This window comes from Dipodomys spectabilis, unplaced genomic scaffold (assembly GCF_019054845.1).
Source record: "Dipodomys spectabilis isolate Male_0828 unplaced genomic scaffold, ASM1905484v1 ptg000002l, whole genome shotgun sequence".
In the NCBI taxonomy this organism is placed as follows: Eukaryota; Metazoa; Chordata; class Mammalia; order Rodentia; family Heteromyidae; genus Dipodomys; species Dipodomys spectabilis.
Genome location: NW_024870679.1, coordinates 39,695,176 through 39,721,451, shown reverse-complemented (window position 1 = coordinate 39,721,451; position 26,276 = coordinate 39,695,176).

The window sequence follows — 26,276 nt, the reverse complement described above, 5'->3', positions numbered from 1 at the left end:
GGGTTAGCAATTGGGGACGGAAGCCTCGATGAGGAATGGAGAATGGGCAAATCAAACGCTAAATTCCCTTCTCCTAATGGCTGCCGCTCTACAGAGAGGAAAGTGCTGATCTCTGCTTTCCTCTCTCTGTCCTCATTAACCACCAGACAGCACCTGCTCTGCCTTTGCTGCATCCCCTGATCTCCTAAACGGGGGAACACATTGTGAACACTGTCAGGTCCCAGACCTCAGGAGGAGTTTTTGGAAAGTCAGAAAGAGCAAGGAGCCCATTCATGCTTTGTCCTTTTTCTTTCTTTAAAGTATTATTTAGCCGAGTGCTGGTGGCTCATGCCTATAATCCTGGCTCTCAGGAGGCTGAGATCTGAGAGGATTGCTGTTCCAAAGCCAGCCTAGGCAAAAAAGTCCTTGAGACTCTTATCTCTGATTAACCACCAGAAAGCTGGAAGTGGCACTGTGGCTCAAAGTGGTAGAGCACTAGCCTTGAACTGAAGAGCTCAGGGACAGTGCCCAGGCCCAGAGTTCAAGCCCCAGGGCTGACCAAAAAAAATTTTTTTTAATTTGTGTATTTCTTTTCTTTTGATATTTAAGCAATTTATTTTTACTAATGTTATTACAAGATGGAAAGCAGTAGCAGGCCCATGGCATATAACAGGTCAAGTCAGAATTAAGATAATCTGATAAGTAGCTCTCTGAAGAGCATGCTGAGATTGGGGAATTTATCTTCCTTTCTTAAACCTGAATTCAGACTGGGTTAGTCGTCAGGTAATTTTTCCCCCAACAGGGAATTTAAGACATTTTTTAAAGTGTACACTTTGTTTTAAAGTTCATGAAAGGTATATCTTTACTGAGATACCCTGTTGCCTGAAAATTCCAGGGGTAGACTTGTAAATTCCTAGATCACATTTCATCACATTATTAAGTGACATGTATATTTATTTTTATGCCACTTTTAAAGGCTTTTCTAGGACAGATTAATCATCTTATCTGTATTTATTATGGGATAGCAATTGTGATTTAGCTGGGTGCCAGTGGCTCACACCTGTAATCCTAGCTCTCAGGAGGCTGAGAGCTGAGGATCCTGGTTCAAAGCCAGCCTGGGGCAGGGAAGTCCATGAGACTCTTATCTCCTATTAACCACCAGAAAGCTGGAAGTGGCGCTGTGGCTCAAAGTAGTAGAATGCTAACCTTGACCAAAAAGAGCTCAGATATACCATCCTGGCCCTGAGTTCAAGCCCCAGGAAGAAGAAGAAGGAGGAGGAGGAAGAAGAGGAGGAGAAGGAAGAGGAAAAAGAGGAGGAGGAGGAAGAAGAGGAAGAAGTATAATAATAATAATAATAATAATTGTGATTTAGGAAGAAGTGGATGCGTGGAGTTGTGGACTGTCCTTAATATCTGCTGCTGCTGTTTAATGATGCAATGTTCCTTTTCTCCTCTCTCCTTTCTCCCTCCCTCTCTCCCTTCTTCCTCTTTGTCCCTCTCCCTCTCTCTTTTCCTCCTTCCTTGTCCTGATGAAGTCTTTCCCATCATTATGAAAAAGGCTGTTGGCATCTGTGCAGGTCTTTGCTGTGCACATTTCTTGAGCATTTACGGATGTTCCTCAGCCTTGACTCTGCCCATCAAAGGCAATGACATTCCATAAACACCATGGCAACCAAACCTATCTTTATTAACTCTCTGGTGGATCTGGCTGATTGTCACAAACCAGGAAGCAAAGGAAGAAAGGATATTTATAGAAGAAAGCTGTCATGACTTTTATTGGCTAATGAGCAGAGAATCAAATGGAATAGAATTAATGTGATGGAGTATAGAAAAGGTACCCAGGGTGCCTTGCAGGCCTCACTTTCCCAAAGGTCTTTGCTCCCTGTGTTGGTTATAGACAGCTCACTCAAGGATGTGTGAGTGAAAATCTACTGGAGGCACTGAGGAGGCCTGGGCATCTCTTGATAAAAGAGTGGTAACTCTTTTCCCCCTCCTTCCTGCTTAGACTAGGTGATTGTAGGTGCTACAGCAACTATGTTGTCATGAGCAAAAAACTATTTGAAGCAACATTGGAAACCACTTACCTTCAGATATCTTGTAATATGGGAAAAATAGTCTCCTATTTGTTTACATTCCCAAGCCTTACTCATATGTAGCAGCAGAATGAATTTTAAAGGATACAATGCTATTTAATGTGATATCCATAAAGTGTACATCATATTTTTTGTTGTTGTTGGTCGTGGGGCCTGAACTCCAGAGTTCTGGGTTCTGTCCCTCTATGCTAGCTCAAGGCTAGTGCTCTGCCACTTGAGCCACAACGCCACTTCCAGCTTTTTCTGCTTATGTGGTGTGGAGAAATTGAACCCAGGGCCTTATGCAGGCAAGGCAAGCACCCTACCATGAACCACCTTCCCAGCCCTACATAATATGTTTTTTATAATTTAACATTGGTGATAAAAAATCAAGTTATGTATGAAGGGATATTTCTCCTGGAGAATCCTTCTTCAATGCCACAAAAACTAACTCTCAGAAGAAAACCATGGGAGATGAAGAGTAGATGAAGCACTATGATCATTAATCATGTGAAAATTAATCAAGAAGCTCTTCCTTTTATCCTCCCTTCATATGCTAGGTGCTGGGCAAAGCTCATGCTGAGCTCCAAACAGCCTTGGTTCCTTCCTTCCCATGTGCAGTTGACTACCAGGACACTCAGGAGGCTGAGGTTGAAAAGACCAAGATTCTACATCATCCCAGGCAAAGACATTCATATGCTTTTTATCTTAACAGAAGAAGCGTGGCATAGTGGCATGTACTTGTCACCCCTGTAGAAGTGTAAAATAGGAGCACTGACATCCAGGCGTGAGCCTGGACAGGAAGCAAGCCTCTATCTCAAAAACGACAATGCTAAGAGGGGCTGGAAGCATGGCTCACAGATAGAGCCAGATTGGGAGTTCAAACCCCACCACTTCCTAAAAGTAAAACGTAAAAGAAACGTGGTGATGCCTGACCCACTGGAAGAAGATATTCTCTGCTGTGTCCCTTTCTCATGAGCAGAGGACACCTCTGTCCCCTTTCCTCTCTCCTACAAGCATTCCTGCAAGTCCTATTGTCCTTTCTTGGAGTGACTCTCTTCCCCACAATTCTCAGAAAAAGCCACTGGCTGGGATTCAACTCTGAAGAACATTCTAGAAGCCTCCTAAGAACCTATCTTAGGGGCGGGGTGGGAGCTGGACTTCTTGCTTTCTCCCCAGCATTGGAGACTTGGGACTCTATTTTGTTACTGAGAAGATGAAGAAGACGAGCTTTAGGCTCTTCCATCATGCAGACCTGGGCCAGAGTGAGTATAAACTGCCCACATGGGGTGCCTACCACATTGTGGTGGTCATAAGATAAAGGGGTTACCAGGCTCCGCTCATTTCCTTCTCAAAGTCAGGAGCAGCTGCCACCCCGGCCCCCCCCCCCCCCCCCCCCGAGCATGGAGAACGTTTTGTGAAAAGGGGTAATTTTTACCTAAAGAAAAATGCTGCTTCTTGGCGAGCAAACTTGGGCAGGAACTTCCTCTGACAGGTGTAATAGACAGAGGTGGTTTGCGGGGATATGTGGTGCAAAGTAAAGCAAGAGAGGTAATAAGCAGCTTGGCATTTATTCTTTATGTAGGAATATTTGTTCCTCAAAGTCAGACTACGTGGAATATTAGCATTTGAATAAATTATTCAATATCTTCAAGAGAAAGCAAGGGGAAAATCGTTCCTGCATTATAACATGGCAATCTACAAGGTAGTAGAAAAAGAAGGCTGTCATTTTTTCTCCAATTACAAAAGGCAAATATTTATTATTTATAAGTATTCGCCTTGTATAGGCTTAAATGTTATTTATGAACCTGTTGCACAGTGATTTTCAATGTAACTCATTATTTTTAGCCTTAGGGTGTTGTAAAGGAGCATGGATATATTTAATGACACTCTGCTAGTCAGCGCAATTACATTGTAATCATTATGTAAAATGTGCTATTAATTAAACCAATTTCTAGTTAGAACCCTCGCTTCTGCAGGGCTTAATCTTAATCTCCAGCAATCTTTCTCTCTGTTTTTCACCTATTAATTATAGGGTTACTTTTGAAGTTACATATGATAAAATAGGTTTTTATTTTTAAAGTTTAGCACCATTGATTAGGGATATTTGTCAAGTGGGCCTACTGTTTATAGGTCAACAATTTCTGGAAAAAACGTTTATTTTAAAAGTTTATTTTTGCAAAACTAGGTTTTTTTTTAAATAAACTCTTGTTTGGATTTTCTGTGTAAGTATCATTATTCACAAAAAAACTTTTTTTTTTTTTTGTTGGTCATAGGGTTTGAACTCTGGGCCTGGGCGCTGTCTGTCAGCTCTTCAGCTCAAGGTTGGCGCTCTACCACTTGAGCCACAGCAGCACTTCTGGTTTTCAGAGTGGTTTATTGGAGATAAGAGTCTCATGGACTTTCCTGCCTGGGCTGGCTTTGAACCACGATCCTCAGATCTCAGCCTCCTGAGTTGCTAGGATTACAGGTGTGAGCCACCAGCGCCTGGCTACAAGAGACTTATTGTTTATGACTGAATTAGAATTCTCCCTCAGTATCTGAGCAGGATTGGTTCCAGGACCCCCTCCCCTCTCCTACTAGGATGCCAAATTCTTCTTTTTATTTTTTTAATTGAGATTAAGTGATTACATAAATTTCACATATTTTAAAGTATTGTGGAACAGTGGTACTTAATTAAAGTCCCAAACACATTTTAACCTTCACAAGGCAAATTGTCATTATCATGATTTATAAAGTGTGTGAATTCCATGAGCTTTGACAATACAACTATTTCTTCCACATTAGGTGATATTTACATTTCTTTCATTTTGCTTAGTGCAAGCTGTTTCCTCTTTCTCTCTCATTCCCTCCCTCCCATTACTGCCTTTGAGTTGGATGCCAAATTCTTGAATGCTCAAGCTCCTTATATAGAATGGTGTTATATTTGCACGTATCCCCCTGTTAACATGATGATGATGATGATGATGATGATGATGATGATGATGATGATGATGATGATGGTACTGGGGCCTGAACCTCGAGCTCACATTGGCCTTTTTTGCCCTCACTTACAGTTGGTGTTCTACTACTTGAGCCATGCGTTTACTCCCCCCTTGTTTACTTTAAATCATTTCTAGATTGCTTTCTACTTAATACAGTGCAAATGCTATGTAAATAGGTTTGATTTTATATTGTTGTTCAGGCAATAGATACAAGAAAGAAGTCTGCGAGTGTTCAGTGTAGAGGCGGTCCTCTACCCTGACTCCCAGCCTAAACAGTCTGAATCCACAAAGCAGAGCCAGCAGAGAGTCAACTGTACCATGCTCTTTCTTATCACTCGAGTCTCTGCAGTGTTCACATCCATTGTGAGGTCCCTTCTCTGGAGAAGCGTGGTTACATCACTGCTTCACCTAGATGCTGTGTTTGACATTCCTGTTCTGTCAAAGCAACTGAAAGTGGGCTCAAGTGGTGACATTGCTGGGACAGTAGCCTTCCCCCACGGCTGGCCCACTCCTGGCCTTCCTAAAACTTTGTATTGCTTCTGCTCTGATTTTCAGAGACATGGGGGAACACCTTTTCCTAATATTTACAGATGATTCTTGACAGTTATAGCAACACTTCCTAATTTTCTTTTTTCAGCCTTTCTCTTTCTAGAATGACCTCTGGTGGAAATGAAGGAAGGAAGCAGACTCACCTCTCAGAGTCACCTGAGTGGGAATGGATACCGTGTGATGTCTTACCTTTTGTCTCCTGAGCAGGGAACAGATACCTTAAAAGCCCCTGAACTACGGGGTGCTGGTGGCTCACATCTGGAATTCTAGCTACTCCAAAGGCTGAGATCTGAGGATGGAGGTACAAAACCAGCCCAGACAGGACAGTCAGTGAAACTCTTATCTCCAGTTAATCACTAAAACTCAGTAAGTGGAGCTGTGGCTCCAGGGGTAGAATACTAGTCTTGAGCAAAAAAGCTCAGGGATAGTTCCTAAACCCCAAGTTCAATCCCCAGGACTGGAAAAAACAAAACAAAACAGAACTCCCTAACTAGTTGACAAGAAGAAAGAGTTTCTCTCTTTGCTAAGAAAATGAATCCAGAGGAGATGCTTTTGAATCACAGATCCAAGTCCCTGAGATGTTCTGCAACATTTACCTACGTCCTTACATCCCTCAAGGTATCACAAAGTACTACATAAATCTGCACAGGGGATAACTTGTGAAGAGAGGTGAAATATAGATTCTCATCCACATTCAGTTCCTGGGGACACTGCCTGCTCCATACAGTGTGGACCTTCTACATCAATATCTCTGGAGTCTGCTTCTGAGACAACCTTGGATCCTGCCTGTCCTGCATAGGGACCGGATGCCATGCTTTTATTCATCTTGCCTTCTGCTTGGAGGAGACTGTCTCTGCAATCTCAAACACTCCTGACCAGTGTATTAACATGATGCACCTGCTTCAACCATCCTCAGCTGCAGCCCAGAAGATGTTAGAAATAAAAAGTGGCGTCATTAAGCCAGGTCCCTGTGGCTCATGCCTCTAATCTTAGCTACTCAGGAGGCTGAGATCTGTGGATCACAGTTCAGAAGCTCACGTGGCAGGAAAGTTTGTGACACTCTTATCTCTAATTAGCTGCCAGAAAACTGGAAGTAGCACTGTGGCTCAAAGTGGTAGAATGCTAACCTTCGGTAAAAAAAGCTCAGAGTGAGTGCTTAAACTCAGAACAGAGTTTAAGCACCATGACTGGAAAAAAAATGGCATCATTCCCGTATGCCCTCAGCTTGTCCAACCCTACAAAAAATCTCCACCCTGGCACCATCTGCTTGGGAAAGGTATTCACCTAGCAGCGTGATGCACTCACTGAGCGCTTACCAAGTCCAGGCCATACTAATCACCTGATGAGGCATCCGATGAAACCCTATGGCCTTATTTCCAAATGATTAAGTTTCCTTGGTCACTGATTTTAGTTACAGATAGACTCATCCTGAGAACTTACGTGAAATCAGTGTTCTCTGGCTAAAGAGGAAAGAAAATAAAAAGGCACTAGGATTTTACAATGGAATTTTCTAATGGAGCCAAATTTAAAAAGAAAAACTTTAAGAAAGGATTGATACGAACAAGGCAGGGAGTGACATTGTCTGAAAAGAAATATACGCTTTATCTGACGTATGTAACTGTAACTCTTCTGTAATTACCTTTATGATAATGAGAATTTTTTTTAAAAAATTGATAAGTGGGATCAAGAACTTTGTATCATAAAAACACTATAAATAACAATTACCTAGATAAAAACATCTGTGTCATACTTAATGGACATGAGGCTAGTGCTTCAATATACAAAGGGCTTTTACAAATCAAGAAGAAGACTAATAACCCAATTAAAAAATCACAAACAGCTTAGGAAACAAGCCTAAGTGTCCCATAAATATGTAGAGAAGATACTCAACCTCTTTTCTATTTTATAAAATGCAGTTCAAACTGTAGGGTATATAACACTTTCCAAAGTGGTAAAAGTTAGTATTGAAATTAGAGAGGTGTAGTGAAACCGGCACTCCCATGCAGTATACAAGTATGTGAATCACTTAAATTTCTTCAGGTAGGAACTTAGCAATAACTATCAAGACATAAAATATGCTGGGTGTGGTGGCTCTTGCCTGTAATCCTAGCTACTCAGGAGGCTGAGATCTGAGAATCGGGAGGTCAAAGCCAGACAGGGCAGAAAAGGCCATGAGAGTCTCATCTCCAATAAACTACTCAGAAAAAGCCAGAAGTGGTACTGTGGCTCAAGTGGTAGAGCACTAGCTTTGAGCCAAAGAAGCTCAAGGACAGTGCCCAGGGTGAGCCCTAGGACTGGCAGAAAACAAAACAACAATAACAACAAGAAATAATATAAAGGGGCTGGGGGTTTAGCCCAGCAGAAGGGCGCCCGCCTGGTGCGCTCAAGGCCGTGGGTTCGGTTCTCAGCCCTGGTTTAAAAAAAAAAAAAAAGAAATAATATAAAATGTATACACTGATCAAATTCCACATCAGGATGAATGTATTCCCATAAGAAAACAATAATATCTGCATAACGACATTTTTTGTAGACTAATTTGTCACTGCTAAACTAGGAAATATTCAGGGAGCTGGTGAAATGAATCATGGTATAAGCCTGCAGTGGAATTCTATACCCAAGGAGCTACGGATGGAAATTATTCTAAGGAGTAGGACTTCTGTGACTTACTTTATACTCTTCTACTAAGTTTGAATTGGCTTATGGTAAAAAAAAAAATATGCAAGAGCAAAAACAAAACAAACAAAACTCCAACACTCTGTGAATTAAGAGTTTAAACAGAATAAAGACAAAGAATGAAGGACATTTACTTAATACCTACACATCAAAAGAGCAGTTACAAATACCCATCTCCATGTTTATTTTGTAAGTAGCACCGTTCATTAGATGTGGTACACTTGTGCCAGCCAATCCCGACATGTTTTTATTACCCAAAGCCCTATGTTATATTAAGGTTTACTTGCGCTCCTGCTGGTATTGAAGATTGAACCCAGGACTCTGTCCATGCTTGGCAATTGTTCTTTCCCTGAGCCATATCTTTTCCTCATAGGAAAGGTTTGCTCTTTGCCTTGCCCCACCCATTGGGTTTTGGCAAGTGTATAATGTCTTGTATCACCCTATATTCCTCCTATTCATTCCTGCCCCAACACTGAAACCACAGTATCCAGAAGTCTGTTTACTGTCCTACACTTTTGCCCTACAAGATGTTTAGGTTCTTGGAAAAATTGACAATCTTTGAAATCATCTGCCCAGATTATCACAATACAAACTTTAAAAGCCATCTTCTTTTTGGTTCAGATTGTATTTGCAAATTTTACAAAGGAAGGGGAAATATTTATATCGTGCAGTTCATTTAGTGTATAGAAAATTATTTATTCACTTATTCACTCAGTCATTCAACAAATCGACATGCCTCATGTATCTTTTTACATGCCAGGCATTGTGATGTACCCAAAGCCAGACAAGATAATTCACTCTGGAGATGATAGGATGCAGTGGAATCAGTAAATACCTATACTAAGAAGAATGATTCCCCAGCATTTATTGAGCAGTTTCTATGTGTCACACGATGCTAATAACCTTTAGGGTACTATCACATGTTATGCTCACCCAGCAAGGAGGTGCTATGATTATTCTTGCTTCAGCCCTAAGGAAATTGACTTGTCCAGTCTCCTAGTTGATCAATGATGGAACTGAACTCTTCCCCATGTTTATTTCAATTCCAAAGCCTCTCCCAATCTACTAACCACACCATAAAAACTTGAGAACAGTTCTGGATTCAAATCCCTTTACTGGTTGTTTGAGTTTGGACCAATCATATACTGACTTACACCCTTACTGGCCTTCCATTCAGCCAGAATTCATTTTCTTTCATTTCTACCTGAAAAAAAAAATCAAGTTTTTCTTTCAATCTAGACTCCTCATGTCTACTTTTCCCTTTCCCCCCTCACCAACACTACTGACTGCTCCCCTTGCCACTCATCTCCCTTCTGCCCTTCCCAGCATCTGTTTATTTTCTGTATAGTCCATAGCTCAGTGTGCACCCTGGATGCACATATGTGATGTTCATATGTTCCCTCACTCTACATTAACATTTGACATGTTCCTGTTTATTGCTATTTTCTTCATCTCTTTGCTTCAACTCATTTTTTTCCATAGTTCTAAACAATAATATTCTAGCAATCATTTGTGTGAAGTTATTATTAACTACTTAAATAAGAGCATCACCTGCTAATTACCTGCCAATGTCTTCCTAGGTCAGAGGAGCACATAGCAGATTTATGAGCTTTCCCTAGTACCTTCTTGAAGGCTGGGATTCATTCATCCTTCATCCCCAGAACTTAGCACAGATCTAGTCACATAGCAAGAGTTCAACAGATGTCTGTGGAGTACACGGATCAGTGAGGGGTGAATGAGTACGGGGGCTAGAGATGGTCCCTAGACCTACTGATACTTATGGAACTGGTGACTGTGAGCTAGACACAGAGGAGGAATTTCAGGATTTGGTGCCAAGGCCAGCCCAGACCATGAGCTAATGGTGAGCCTCCTGTCAGGGAAGAGGTAGGAGTTTTGTGGGTATGTTGGCAGGCGACCAGTGCTCCTACATGGACCAGACAGCACATGGGCAACCACCCACAAGTGATGACTTAGAAGAGCCCTGAGAGGCCATATGTGCCCCAGATGAACATCCAGTCCTAATGAGATGCAATACTTCTACTTTTTACCCTTGAAAGTGCAAATGCCTCTAATTCTTTTAACATACACTGATCCTTGGTTGTCCCAACATAAGGTCCTTTCCAAAAAATCTTGTTTGTTTGTGTCAGTCCTGGGCTTTGAACTCAGGGCCTAGGTGCTCTCCCTGAGCTATTTTGAGCCATAGCTCCACTTCTGGCTTTTTTGGAGACTTAATTATAAATAAGAGTCTCACTGGCTTTCTTGCCCGGGCTGCCTTTGAACCATGATCCTCAGATCTCAGCCTCCTGAGTAACTAGGATTACAGGTAAGCCAGTAGGGCATGGCTTTTTCCAGCAAATCTTACTATACCCAAAACTTCCATTATTTCTCAATTTGTATAGGGTTGAGAAAGGGATAAAGGAAGATAACATTTGTTGACTGCCGGGAGCTGAGTCAGACATCATAGTGGGTTCTTTATAAAATTGTTATTATAAAGGTGATGTACAGAGGGGTTACAGGCTTATATGTCAGGAAAACAGTACATTTCTTTTTGGACAAGGTCATCCCTTCCTTTGCTCTCTCTGTTTTTCCTTACTGTCCCCACCCATAATTTGTATTGTTCATTTTCAATGTAGTGTCCAGTGCTGCATTTTTTACCCTTTGTCATGGTGGTTTTTTTAAAAATAAATTAATATCTTATTTTATCTAATCCTTGCAGCAACCCAACTTCACATTAGAGGTGGGAGGGCCCAGGTTTAAGAAGATCAGATGACTTGTCTGGGGTCATTCTAGCCCTAAGTAGTTAGGGTTAAACCATGAGATTCATATGCTTTCTACTACCCATCTCACCAGTTCCTCGTCTCAGGTAGAAATGTATACCCACAGTATCTACACTTGCAGGAAATCCTGATTCCCCTTGAGTCTAGAGTGCCTCCCCTATCTAGAGAGGTTGGTAGCAGGAGATGCAGGATACAAACTGGTTAGGCACAGAGGAAAAAGCATCACAGATGGCTTGGTGATTAGTAACTTCAGTTATCAATGGCATTGGAACGAGATCTCCTCAGGCTTGCGAACTAAGATGACTATGAGAAAATCTGGTCCTACAGTGAGTATCACTTGAGCCACAGCGCCACTTCTGGCTTTTTTTGGTGTTTAATTGGAGATTAGAGTCTCATGGACTTTAATTGGCTCACAAACTAAGATTTCCTCAGACTCACAAACTAAAATGATTATGAGAAAAATCCTAGCTCCACATAAATAATACATATCATTTTATTAACTTTATGTTTAATAGCTGACTTTTTAAGAAGAGTGTATTTCTTTTGAGTCCATCTGATGCTGCTGGAGGTTGATAGAGAACAGAATTATAATTTATATTTACAAGTTCCCTCGTTAGTGTTCAGATGAGGAGGAAGAGCAAATTCAGGAAGGTTGAGTAGGTGCTGTTGATCTCAACATGAACAAGAGATGGTGGTGGCTCAGATAGCATGGCAGCAATGCTGGTAGTGAGAACTGCACAGGTTCTGTTTTTACTTTGAAGGTGAAACCAAAGGGATTTCCTAATGCTGACCATGGGAGTGAGACAGAGCTATCAAGATGGACTCTCAAGTTGAGAGCTGAAAAATGAAATTGCTGTCCACGAATTTCCTTCCTTGGGTGAGGGTGGAGGGCAAGGAGTAAGAGGCATTCTTTCCTAAGGATCCAGAGATCAGATCTTCCTCTTCCAGAGGAAGAGTTAGTGCTCTGAAAAGACTGCCATCTTGAAGATGGAAAGTTGGGGTAGAAGGAAGCCAAGAAGCCTCCTTGTTGTGACCCTTGGCTACATTGCCTTACCTCTCTGAGTTGAATGGGTTCTGCTCTGGGGGGCATGCTTCCATTCTCATCTCTGAGTCTGATTCTGATGAATACATATTTAAGAAACATTTCCTCTAGAATAATTGCACATGGTGCATTGTATTCATAAACTGCTCTATTCAATGGCAATCCCTTTGTACAACTACTTAAAGATGATAACTTTAAAAAAAATCTCACATGGACTGTCCCACTGGTCCAGGCACAGGGGAAACAATATATGTTTCCCATGGGCTGCAGGCATTTTCTTTCCTAACTTGATTTCTAGCCTGCTTCCTTGCAAATGAATGTGGTGAACATATTCAGGCTCACACAGAGGAGGGAGGTTTCTGAGGAAAGGGCAGGCAGTCTACAAACTCCAGCTGCTGAACTGTTTGCGGTAACTCTATTTTTAATATACATTGCTGACCCTAATGATGGTCTATTGAGATGAGGGCAAGAAATGTCTGATCAAGTGGAGATTAATTTTTGACTGTGTCGCCCAGAATGCATGAAAATGCACTCCTTTTTCTATTTAGACTCCCAGGATGCTTTGATTGATTGACTAGTTTACAAATGAAGGTGATAAAATTAGGTTGAAGACCACATACATTTCTTAAAATGAGGCTGGCTGGTCGTGGAGACAATGAGGTTTGGACAGATTGTATTGCTGGTTTAGGCAATCTTCTGAGCATGTCAAGATTTATAGACCTGTGCTGGAATGTTACAATTGCAGCTCACTGATATAGGTTTCTTTTCAAATTCTTTCCCATTTTATTTGAAAAAGGCCATTAGAGAGTTATAGACTATTGAAAAAGCTTTTTCTTTGCTAACCCTTAATAAACTCTTCCAAACAAGGACTACTGCATTTTTGTATTAAATTTAGACCAAAATCTATAAAACATGCTAACCCAGGTTGGATAATTTGATTATTATTATCCAAATGGAGTTATGGTTCATATTGGTTTATAGTAATGTACACAGTAAATAAAATGTAAGTTGAGATTTGTATAAGATCATAGGACACTGAGTTTTCTTTTTTGTTGTTGTATTTTTTCCCCTTTTTCTGTGAGCCTTTTCAGTGGTGAAGTTACAGCCAATTTTCTCTGAGATGGGAGATTAAAAAGAAAAAGAGAGAGAGGTCCCTGTGGTGAAATTAATGCTGTGTTGTGCTAAAAACAAATTGCTATTAATATTTACTTCTTCTCATCATTGTAGAAGAAAGCTACAAATGCTTTAGGAGTTACCCAGCTAATAAGATTTACCAAGGAGACCAAAAAAGCATGAGAAAATACTCAGCAGAATTAGAAACAATTATTCCATTGTAAGTTATGATGTGAGAAATAATAGATGAGATTCTGAAGTTATTTATGAATTAGTCAATTCTATTTCATACATTTTTTGCCATCAAAATAACTTATGAAATCATTTTCCAGGCCCGTAGCATTTTATGAGAGTTCTTGTACTGGGTTAAAGATTTTCTTTTTTAAGGGCTTTCTGCAGCTACTCTGAATTCTTTGGCGATGCCCAGATTTTGACCTAAGTTTTCCAACTTGGAGGGTGACCCACCGACTGTCCAAAATCTCCCTAGAGGTCACCAGGCTGGAATTGTACAGAATATTGAGAGAATCTAAGGATGTTTTTAAATGAGTGTTAGCAGGAGGTGCTCACAGGGGTATGGGAGTGTCAGATACAGAGATGTGGATTGAGGGGCTTGGCCAGGTGCCTGGCAAGTTCTCAGGAGGTCATGAGTTATGGTCATTACTGATATTATTTTTCCTATGCCTTTTGTTTCCAGGAGGCAGGATTAACACAGTGTGAGTGGAAACATCCAGCCAGACTGGTGCTGGCATGCAGGATGACCTTGAGTGACGCCCTTACTATCTCTGCCCCTCGGTCCCTGGGGTGCCAGCCCCTTTCAGAGGTCTTTTTTTCTTGGGGGTGGGGGTTAAAAAGAAGCTCTCTGAGACACATCAAGTACTAGAGGAGCATCCATAATTACTTTTAATCATTTCCAGGTACTTGCTTTCTGGTCTTTTTAAAAGTGGAAAATGACCCAGTGTGAACCGACAAGAAGCAGGGGGACTTTCTGTACTTCGCAGCAGTTTACAAGGGGGCGGCCGCTGTGAGAGAAAGGATTTAAGGGGGCTTGGGGTCAAGCGGCTGGAAGAACCCAGCAGAACATGGCCCGTTGCTGCTGATTTAGTTTAGAAGTGGATGAACTTTGAAATGCAGACCATCATTTCTGCAGAAGGTCGTCATATTTTTTGATGATTTACACGGACAAGTCTGGGACTGTGCCGGGTTCGTTTCAGATCCTCCAGTGCCAAGAGAAAATACGCTGATGGAAGGGATCGTGCCTGCGTGGCTGGTGGAGACTGAGCCGGAAGCCAAGGAAGATGGCAGAGCCACTCTTGAAGAAGGTGGAGATGGCATCTTAAGGCTCTTTCTGGAAGACTCTGCTGTCTGCAGTTCTGCAGCGAGGAGCCTCAGCTGACTTGTACCTGCCTGCAGCAAGCACCTTGTAGCAAGGCTGTAACTGGGACACAGACCAGGATATTTTCCTTTGTCTCCGGGTCATGCAGGCAGCTCGCTTTACTTTGAAGAATTTTTCTGTTGAGTCTGGGGCCATGGCTCATGCCTATAATCCTAGCTACTCAAGAGGCTGAAATCTGAAGATCATGATTCAATGTCAGACTGGGCAAGAAAGTCCATGGGACTTTTATCTCCAATTAACCACTAAAAAGCCAGAGATGGAGCTGTGGCTCAAGTGGCAGAGTACTAGCTTTGAGAGGAAAAACTAAAGGACAGCACCCAGGCCCTGAGTCAAGGCCCAGTACCTCTGGGTCTACCACTTCTTAAATGGCTCCACATATTTATGTTCTGAATATTCAAATACAGTTTTCTTAATAATACCTTATTATTTAATTAAATGGGTTATTCATGTGTAAGGATGGCTATCCAGGCCATCAAATTCTTTCATATAGAATAGCATTATGTTTACATACATGTTAAATAATTTCTAGGTTACTTATAAGGCCCAATACAATGAATGCTACGTAAATACTTGTTATATATTATGCTGCATAGAAACTAATGACAAAGAAAAAGTGTACATTTTCAGTGCAGACCTAATTTTTCCAAGTATTGTTGGTCAGAGGTTGATTGCATTCACAGATCAGATGTGGTATGGGTACAAAGCCTAACTACAGCTTCCTTCCTTCCCTTTCCCCTCCCCCCTCTCCCCTCCCCCTCCCTCCTCCCCCCTCCCTCCCCCCCCCCCCACCTTCCTTCATTATTTGTCATAAGTATTGAATTTTGGGTCTTACAAATGTTAGGTGAGAGTTCTACCACTTGAGCCATATCCCCAGCCCACTGAAAATAAATTTTAACCCATGGGTCTTAATGAAACTATTTTCATTTTAAAAGAAAGCAAAATGAAGGTTGTGCTTTCATTTTCATTAACTGGCTCTGGGTTTTTTTTGGGGGGAAAGGGTACTGAGGTTTGAACTCAAGGTCTCTGTTGCTCAGCTGGCATTCTACCGCTTGAGCCATACCTCTAGCCCTGGTGCTTTCAAAGATAGGGCCTAATTTCCTTCCCTGGGATCATAGAGCCTTGCCACATTGAGTTTCCGTCTGTGGGATGAGTCTCTTTGGTTTCTTCTCCAGGTTGGACTAGAGCCTCACTATGCCCAGTCTCAGCTTCTCATGTAGCTTGGGATGACAGAGTCATTGCCACTCTCTGTGTTATGGTTTGAGAGCAGGTCTCTGCTCAAGCTGGCCTCCCATTCTTAACCCCCCAAGTATTTTATTACAGGAATGAGTCGCAGCACCTGCTAGGACTGATTATTATAGAAAGAAGATTGTCATCACTGTAGTGTAGATGAGGTAGAACCCCACCTGGCAAAAGCTGGATGGCTCTGACATGTCACATGGAATGGGAGAGGAACTAGGTCTAGGCTACTAGTGGCACTAAAGGTAGTTGAGGAAAGGGCTCATCTATACCCCAGAGCTCCTCTTACCAATTGTCTCCGTAGGGTCCGGGCATCTAACGTGGCATCGTTCATGTCTCACATAGGTCGGACAGACCATCTCACTCTCTCAGCCTTCCAGCCCCTCTGCAGGTTACAGTGACACCATTAACTATGACAAGAGCCCCTGCATTCCACACAGGCACGATGTCATTAGCCTATTGGTAATCTTTTAAAATATTTTCCAGAAAGATATTGAAATCTTAGCAACAGAGGTATTTAAAGGTTTGGATAAGTTTGAAACAACGATTTTTCAATCTTATAAGCTAACCAATCCAAGGGCCTGTTAGTCTACAAGTGTCTGCCATCTTTCTCCGGGTGTCAGAGAAAATCGAGTGACGGATCACTTTTCGGTGTCACTGCTCGAGACCGGTGACAATCAGTGAAATGATTGTGTCTGCCTCTACACATATCTGTAATTGATTGCCTAAACCCTACGACTCTCTTTCCCAGTTGATATGATGGAACATTGGAGTGAAATCACTCTCGATGAGGAGGAGCCAGGTCCATTTGTTATTTACTTCCCTGCCTGCTTCCTTCTTCCCATCCGGGGCCAATCGTCCCACAAGAGCACATTATGGTAATCAGCCAGAATGTATGTATAGGAATCAATCAAGGCGAGAGCCGTTGCAAGAGTTATGACATTACAAAGTCTGTTTGTAACTTTTGATTTATGGAAGATTTTCCATTTTATAAATTGGGAGTGAGGCATGTTGGGATGGCTTAACCCTTTAATTTCCCCTACAAGGAAAATGCATCAGGCCTTAGAGTGAACACACAATAGGCATGGTAATTATCTAGTGTCCAGAAATAACTGGAGTTCTTGTGTGTTTGGTGTCTGGATTTAGAAATAGTCTCCTACTCTCTGAGCACATTCCCTCCTTCTTGCAAAATGAAGTCAGCTCATTTTCTCAGGAGACAAGACTTGAGGAATTTCCCTTAATGCTTGACTCTGCCAGGAGCCTGAGGAACAATTGTGCCATCAGAGTGTTTCTGGGGAGTTTTCCTGTTCATATTGTCACTCTCTGAGAAAGGACTTTGCAGAAGCCAGCTCTCAGGTCTATAAGACACTGGACATGATATTTTTACCCCTTTCCTATTCTTTCTAGAATAGCTGAAAATGGGGGCAGTGCCAAGTCTAAACAACTTTGTCCAAAATGGACAAAGCAATATTGAGTGTTTTGATATTAATAGACTGTGTGTGTGTGTGTGTGTGTGTGTGTGTGTGTGTGTGTGTGTGTGTGCTGGGACTTGAACTCAGGAATTGGGTGCAGTCCCGAGTTTTCTTTCTCAAGGCTAATGTTCTACCACAGAGCCACAGCTCCACTTCTGGCTTTTTTGGTGTTTATTTGGAGATAAGAGTATCACAGACTTTCCTATCCTGGCTGGTTTTGAATCATGACCCTCATAGCTCAGTCTCCTGAGTAGCTAAGATTACAGGTAGCAGACAGACTTTTTTCAGTTCAGCAGCTACCACAATCCTAGCTTTAAAGGAAGCAACAAATGAGATATTACTGTCGGCTGATCATATTAAGAGTTAGACCTTTTGGGGCTGGGGTTTAGCTGAGCGAAGAGCACCTGCCTGGCGAGCACAAGGCCCTGAGTTCGGTCCTCAGCTCTGGAAAAAAAAAAAGAGTTAGACCTTTTATGTTTCTTTATTCACTATTTACCAGCCATTGCAACTATTTCACAAAATATGCTGGGCTGGTGCTGGTGGTTCTGTTTTGCATATGTGGAAACAAAAATAAAAATTCGGAAAGTCCTTATTCATACCGCTGGTTATTGATAGCACAGGACTAGAGGTCAGGTTTCTCATTCCTAATCAGGAATTGAATTTGTATTTGGGTCTGTCCCCATAGGTAGAACACTGTGGTAGGTGTACTTCCGTTTCACCCCAGTTTCTGAAGCCCAGTCAGCTCTAACTCACCCAAAGGCTACTCTGTTGTGGGTCTGAGCTTGTGTTACTCTGACCAGTGGCTCAGTCTCCCTTCGCAGGACCATCTTCGCCCTGCTGTGCATTGTGGTGAATTTGCCCAAAATGTCCATTGCTGAAGGGGAAGACATGGTTCCCTGCTGGAAAATGAGCTCCAGGAAGAAAAATAGCTGTCTTGTTCCAAGGTCACTGGATCTGCTTTTGGCTTGGCAATTTGACCACATTATCTTTTGTTGAACTCAAGTTCTGTTTCCTTTTTTATTAGCACAGTGGACCTATTCTGCTTAAGCTTTTTTTTTTTTCTGTTCCTAATGTGAATCTTAAAGCTAATAAGAATGCAGATCCCAGCAGACCTCCCCTCTTTCTTCTAATCCATAAGGAACGTGAGATCACCATCTCTGGAAAACTTAAAAAACCATTTAAAAACAAAAAGATGAATAAATGAAAATGTTATGAACCTGGAAATGTTAATTAAGCCATTCTCAAGGAATAGACTTTGCAATCCAGATTACATTATCCCATCACTTTTAAGTAGTTAACATCTTTCTCCTTGAAATAAGTCCAAATTAAGGACAAAATCATTATAAAAAGAAATAGTAAAAGGACCAGAAAATGGCACTAAGAATTTGGCTATGAACTGACATCCTCAAGTTAAAGCAAACCATGAAGGCCAAAGCCATAAAGTGAAGTCTATTTCCAGACATCCTGCAGTTATTGCCAAGCAATTGTCTGGGTACCTTGATGTAGATTCACAGAAGGTGGCAGCTCACGGATCATTCTGGTGAATCTTTCTCTTTTTCGATTAGGAAACTGAGACCTAGAGGAGGTTGAGTTGTTTTCCTGAAGTTGCTTAACAGAGCTGAGCTGAGGAGAACACCCTAACTTCTAGATCCCATGCCAGTGTTCTTGCTCTTGCATCTACAGCTGAGGGAAAAAAATAAAAATAAGACAACAATCATAACTTTCGTCGAGGATACAGCATCGATAACCGTCTTACGCAGCCATGTGTCTCTCTGAGTGTTTTCTTTTCAGTAAAGAAACAGAGCAGAGCACAGCTTGTCGGGAGATTATTTGGTGAATAATCTGAGCCCTTAGAAACATGGACATAGACTGCAATACAGAGGGTAAAGGACTGAGTCCCCAGTGTAGCGGTAACAATGTCCCTAAATGTCATTCACTCAGCCCCTTGAAAGGCATCTCCAGGCTCTTCTTGGTATTATTTATTCCATTTGACATATAATTCCAAGCAGAAAGTCAGTGGGTAGCGGCCATAGACAGCAGGAAGAGGCAGCTGTCATCTCTTACTGATGGCCATTAGAATTGACAGCGGGGAAGCAGATGCGAAAACTGTATGGCTAGAAATAAGAACCAAATGTACACAGATATGTGCCCATTTTGTTGATGGGCGACATCTACAAAAAACGTCTTCAGAGGGTTCCACTGTCTTGCACCAAAGTATAATAATAACGGACCATGACACCTATTGTGTGTGAGAGATGATGCTAGATGTTTTCATAAATTATTTCTAATATCTGGAACCCTGCAAGGGTTTTATAGATAAGGAAACTTGAAGTTTACCATGAAAGTCAAAAATCATGCTTAGGGTTGAAAGACCTATAGAAGACAGGGCAAAATTTGAGCATGGGAGATCAGACTCCAAAATCTGTTTTCTTTCCTTTAAACTTTGAGACTTAAATTCATCCTTAAGATCTGAACAAGAAAAAAAAGATACATCATGCATACTTTGCTCCATGAAAGAGAATAAGAAGAGTGAAATATGTTTTAGAATCTACTAGCTATGTGTTTATTACATAGAAGATATAAGATACAAGGCACAATAGTCTCTCATTTGGGTGGCTAGGCTGAAGGAGCAAGAGCTATGGGTTGAAGATGTACTCTTCTGCTGGTGTGGGGCTGGAGCTTAAGAGAGGGGGAACATATGAGACCTGTTAAAGGCTCTGCTTGGACCTGGCACACTCACTTCTATTGTTCAAAGCAACTCATGAAGCCAAGTTCAAAGTCAATGGGATGAAGCACGTACTTTAACTATAGAAAAGCTGAAACAAGGAGAATGAAGGGAGGAAAAATTGTGAACAAAAGATCCCTGTTCTGACTATTCTTTGGCCCATATTTACTCATTGTACATATGTGAATATTGAAGAAAATACTTCTATCTCTTGAGTGGTCTTCTCCATTCCCAGGCTAGGTTGACAGCGGGGTGTAGGAGGTTAAACAGGGAAAGTATTTTTTTTTTGATCCGGTCATGAGGCCTGAACTCTGGGCCTGGGCGCTGTCCCTCAGCTCTTCAGCTCAAGGCTAGCGCTCTACCACTTGAGCCACAGCGCCACTTCCGGTTTTTTGCTTTTTGCTTATGTGGTGCTGAGGAATCGAACCCAGGACCTCTGGCTTGCAAGGCAAGCACTCTACCACTGAGCCACCTTCCCAGCCCCAAACAGGAAAAGTATTTTGATACACATAAATACAGTCTTGTACTACCTGCAGGAAGATATCCTATCCCATCTCCATAATACTACAGCACCAAGAAAGAACCCAAAGAATGTTTGGTAAGTGCACTAATCAATGAAAGAATAAAACTTCTAGCCAGATGCTCATAGCTTAAGCCTAAGCTTAAGATCTAAGGATTTTAGTTTAAAGTCAGCCTGGGCAAACAAGTCCACGAGACTCATCTCCAATTAGACACTAAAAAAACAGAAGTGAAGCTGTGACTCAAATGGCAGAGTGCTAGCCTTGAGCAAAAAAACCTCAGGGCAGTGCCCAAGACCTAACTTCAAGCCTCAGGATGGACACACACACACCACCACCACCACCACCACCACCACCACCAAAACACACACACACACACACACACACACACACACACACACACACAAAACCCCACTTCCTTATCTTTTGCTTTGTCACCTAACTCTAGATGCTGGCTCTTTATTGGTAGCCGATTTGTGAAAGGCTTGTCAATTATACTAAATTCACATAGCATTTTACTATGTAGTCCCTGGATGAATGGGTAATGATCCTCTGTTTTAATAAAATATATCTCATATATATTTGAGTAAATTTAATTTTCTTCTTTGGATTTTTTTTTTTTACTTTCTAAGCTTTCCATCAGAAGCACACATTTATTTTTCAAGAAAATTAGTTATTTTAGCAATGAAATTGAGGTGCAGCCCTGCATATGAAAAACATTCTAATTTTAGAAGCAGTCTGGAAGAGCACCATTCTGCGGTACTGTTACTCCAATTGGCTAGATATTCTTTTTTTTTATTGTGAAAATACTGTACAGAGGGGTTACAATTACATGGGCAAGACAACCAGTACATTTCTTCTTTTTTTTTTTGGGGTCCAGTCATGGGCCTGAACTCTGGGCCTGGGCGCTGTCCCTCAGCTCTTCAGCTCAAGGCTAGTGCTCTACCACTTGAGTCACAGCGTCACTTCCGGCTTTTTTCTTTTTTCTTATGTGGTGCTGAGGAATCGAACCCAGGGGCCTCAGGCATGCAAGGCAAGCGCTCTGCCACTGAGCCACCTTCCCAGCCCAAAGTATATTTCTTATCAAGCATTGTAGCCTCCTCCTTTGTTTCCCCTTCCCATTGCATCCTCCCCCCTGCCCCCCACCCAACCCTCCCCCCCCCCCCCCCCACCCCACCAAAGTTGTAAAGTTCGTTTTGGACATAATGACTTGTATGTTTCATTGTTGCAATGGGTCCACCGTATCCCTATTTAAACGATTTGTTATTTCCCTTCCCCTCCACAAATTATAACAACATCAAATACAGAAATACAGTGAAAGCAGGGGTTATATCGTGGGGGAGAGACATACAAAGCAACATAGAAATCATCTTATAATTGTGTAAGAAACAATCGCATGAAAGAAAAAACAACATTTGAATACATATTTTAGGGTTCATTTCCCTAACATCAACTTATCTGACCTTTTCTGCTTGACTCAGACATATACTAGTTATTGCAAATAAGGGAAACCATGGGACCTATGTTTCTTTGGGCCTGGCTTACTTCACTTAATATAATTTTTTCCAAGTCTTTCCATTTCCTAACAAATGGGGCAATGTCATTCTTTCTGATGGAGGCATAGAATTCCATTGTGTATATATACCACATTTTCTTGATCCATTCATCTACTGAGGGGCATCTGGGTTGGTTCCATATCTTAGCTATGGTAAATAAGGCTGCAATAAACATAGTCATGCTGGTAGCTTTAGTGTGCTCTTGTTTGTAAACGTTTGGGTAAATGCCCAAAAGTGGGATTGCTGGGTCATAGGGGAGCTCTATGTGGAGTCTTTTGAGGAACCTCCATACTACTTTCCAAAGTGGTTGTACAAGTTTACACTCCCACCAACAATGCAGTAAGGTTCCCTTCTGTCCACATCCCCTCCAGCATCTGTTGTTATTAGAGTTCTTGATTTTTGCCATTCTAACTGAGGTGAGGTGGTATCTCAATGTTGTTTTGATTTGCATTTCTTTTATGGCTAGAAAGGTTGAGCATTTCTTCATGTGTCTATTGGCCATCCTTCTTTCCTCTTCAGTGAAGTTTCTCTTTAAGTCTTTAGCCCACTTTTTTATTGGGCAGTTGTTTCTTTGAGGATTTGTTGTTGGGGATTTAATTTTTTGAGTTCCAGGTATATTTTAGATATGAGACCCTTGTCTGTTTTATGGCTAGTGAAGCTCTTCTCCCAATCTGTGGGCTTTCTATTGATCTTGCTAGCTATGTCCTTTGCCATGCAGAAGCTCTGCAATTTCATGCAATCCCATTTGTCCAAACTTTCTTTGATTTGTTTGTTTCTGGGTCTCTATTAAGAAAATATCAGCCTGTGCCAAGGAGACCTAGGGCTTCTCCTGTTCCATCCTGTAATGTTTTCAGAGTGTCTGCTTTGACTCCGAGGTCTTTGATCCATTTGGAGTTGATTCTGGTGCAGGGTGATATAGAAGGATCTAGCTTTAGTTTTCTACAAGTAGTTAACCAATTTTTCCAGCACCATTTACTGAAGAGGCTGTCTTTCTTCCATTCTATTTTTTTTAGCTCCCTTATCGAAGATTAGGTGGCTATAGGTCTGTAGGTTCATTTCTGGGTTTTCAATTCTATTCCATTGGTCCTGAGGTCTGTTCTTGTGCCAGTACCAAGCTGTTTTGATTACTATGGCTTTATAGTAGAGTTTGAAATTTGGTATTGATATTCCTCCAGCACTGTTCTTTCTGTTGAGGATTGTTTTAGCTATTTGGGGTCTTTTATTGTTCCATATGAATTTTTGGATTGGCAAGATATTCTAAAAAGTGTATCTAGAAACAGTAGTTAGCAAATCAAACTTCAACCTGAGTCTGTGGTAACATAGAGAAAATAAGCCCCACAGTAAAATTTCCTTAATGGTTTCATTTGTTGATTGTTTCAGATTTAACAGTCCAGGAAATCAGGAGGCCTAGACAAGGCCCTCTACCAAACTTCTGAACTACATTGGACAGATCACATAACTGTCTGAAAACTACATTTCAAAAGAAAATGAAGTTGCCTTCTGCTCTGCATTTATTTAGCAAGGAAGCAGTAGGCTCTGGGTCCTGGTTTAATAATGGTGCTATGATGTTGTTCTCAACAAGTAACAGTCAAAAAAGCAACACATCTTACCCCTAAACAAATAGGGTTGTCTTGGGTCTGGGAAGGTGGCTCAGTGGTAGAGTGCTTGCTTGCCTTGCATGCATGAGGCCCTGGGTTTGATTCCTCAGCACCACATAAGCAAAAAGAAAAAGCCAGAAGTGGCGCTGTGGCTCAAGTGGTAGAGTGCTAGCCTTGAGCTGAAGAGCTGAGGGACAGCCCCCAGGCTGAGTTCAGACCCCACAACCTGACCCCCGCCCAAAAAAAACAAAACTTAATGGTAAGAATACAAATAGAGTTGTCTTCTCCTCCAATTAGTATAGTATGGTGCTACTGAGACTCAATTTTGTTCACTCTTCACTGATTAGTTGTTGTATAGGATAATGCAGGGTATTTAACAAGTAAATTCAAAATATGACTATAACGCAATATAGTTTTTCTTTTCACTTATATCATAGTTACTAGTGTTCTTGATCAACCAGTGTCTCTCCTCCATACAGTAACAGAGACTTCAGGGACACAGACTGTGGCTTCTCTATCCTCTAGGACATTGATGCTATCTGAATTAATCCCTTTGGTAGAATGGTAAGGGACATACCCATTGCTTAAAACCTTTGGTTCAGAAACAACACATGTTGCTTCTCACATTTCACCAGCTAATCCTCAGTCAGATGCCTGGTTCTAACTTCACTGAGAAATGCCATGTACTTCTGTGTCAGGAGGAAGAAGGAAAGTTTTGGTAAACAACCTGTAGTCTCTTCCTTAGGTATCTGCTATCTGCCTGGCCCAGTGATAGGCAATGTAGATAAAAATAAATGAGATACTTTTTTTCCTCTTAGAAAAACTTTAATCTAGTGAGAAGAGCACACCATTTTTTACAGATAATTATAGCTTCCTGTGGAAAACGCTGTCACAAAACAATGAAAGGGATCTAGTGAGAACATCTCATATGCCTAGAGCAACTGACTCTACCTTTAGAGGAGGAGTCATAACTGGCCTTGATTATGTCAGTTCCATTCCTGTTTACTACTAAGAGTCAGGTATCTGTTAGTGTGGCATTTGCTGGAGACAGATAATGAGACATGGTCTTAGCCTTAGGAGCAATGGACGTTGTTACAATTTGTAAATGAGGTATCTCCCCCAAAGTCTCAGGAGTTGAAGAGAGTCCCTATCTGGTGGATCTATTGAGAAGTGGTTGATCATAAGGGCTCTGTCCTAATCAAGGGGTTAATCATGTGATGGCTCTATAATATCAATGTCGTTCCATTGAGAGGTGATGGAAACTTTGGGAGATGGGGGTTAATTGGAATAAGTAGGCTACTAGAAGTGTGTTTTGGGGCCCATGTTTTGTCCTAGTCTGTATTTTTTTCTTTACTTCCTGACCAGGCAGAGCTCTTTGCTTTACAATGCCCTTCTACTATGATTTACTAACTCATCACAAGCCCCAAGACAATGGAACCAAGGGACCATGGACCTCTGAAACTGAAGCAAAATAAATCTTTCATTTCTTAGGTTGTTTCTCCCAAGTATCTCATCAAAATGATAAAAGTCTCGCTAATGCAATGTCCAAACAAATAAGTTCAAATAGATACCTACCCATATAACCTGGAAGAAACACAGTGCATGTGCTGGGTGGTCCAAATGCTCTTGATTAGGGTAAGGTATTCCTGACCTCGCATTCTGGCTTCAACACTGTGCTGTAACATATGATCTCAGGGGCCAATTGCCTTGATCCTTTACATACTCAAGTGAGATGCTGGGAAATTCATTGAGTCATTCTGGGTTTAATTTCCTCATCTAAAAGATTGGGCTTGATAATAATACCAAGCTCAGAAGGTCAGTAGGAATATATGAATTCAGAGAATGTAGATTCTCTGTACTGTGCCTGAGACCTAAGAATTGCTCAATAAGTATTACAGCTTGTCTATTACCTGCCTTACAGTTAGCCAAAGGTACTAAATGAGATATTACCATTACTTTGCAAACATTAAATAGTCAACTGCTGGTAACAATGATTGTAAAAGTTAAGTTAGAGGTAGGGCAAACAGTGTTGTAAAAAGAAACTGGTATGAAACCAGATGGAATGGAATGGAAAGGCAAAAATTCCTGAACCATGAATTTATCCTTTATTCATTTCAAGACAGGTAAATCTGGGGCTCTTGGAAGAACATTGCCTCTAGTTTCCAGTAGAAGGCTATTTGTTCCCATATTTGCTTTTTCTACTGCTTCCATTGGTGAGGATTTGAGACTATATCATAAAGTTGAGGAAGGCAAACATAAAAAATGGATCCAAGAATGCCAGGAGAAAATCTCCCTAAACACAACATTCAGTGGTAAGAGCTTCCAGAATCTATCAAGATTATATCTCCTTTTATAGTATCCCACAAGTCCAAAGTAATGAAATAAAAGGCATGGTAATAGGTAAACACAATTATAGCACCCAGGTAGCTCCTTGGCAGGAAGGGGGTATTTGAGAACACTGGCTAGGGTCTCATTTCACAAAATCCAGCCCAGCCCTTGGGTGATCACTATAGCATTATGACCTGTGGGGCAAAGGCGGCACCATCCGTGATATTTCATTTTTGGGTAGCTGGGGTAGTAATGAACCAG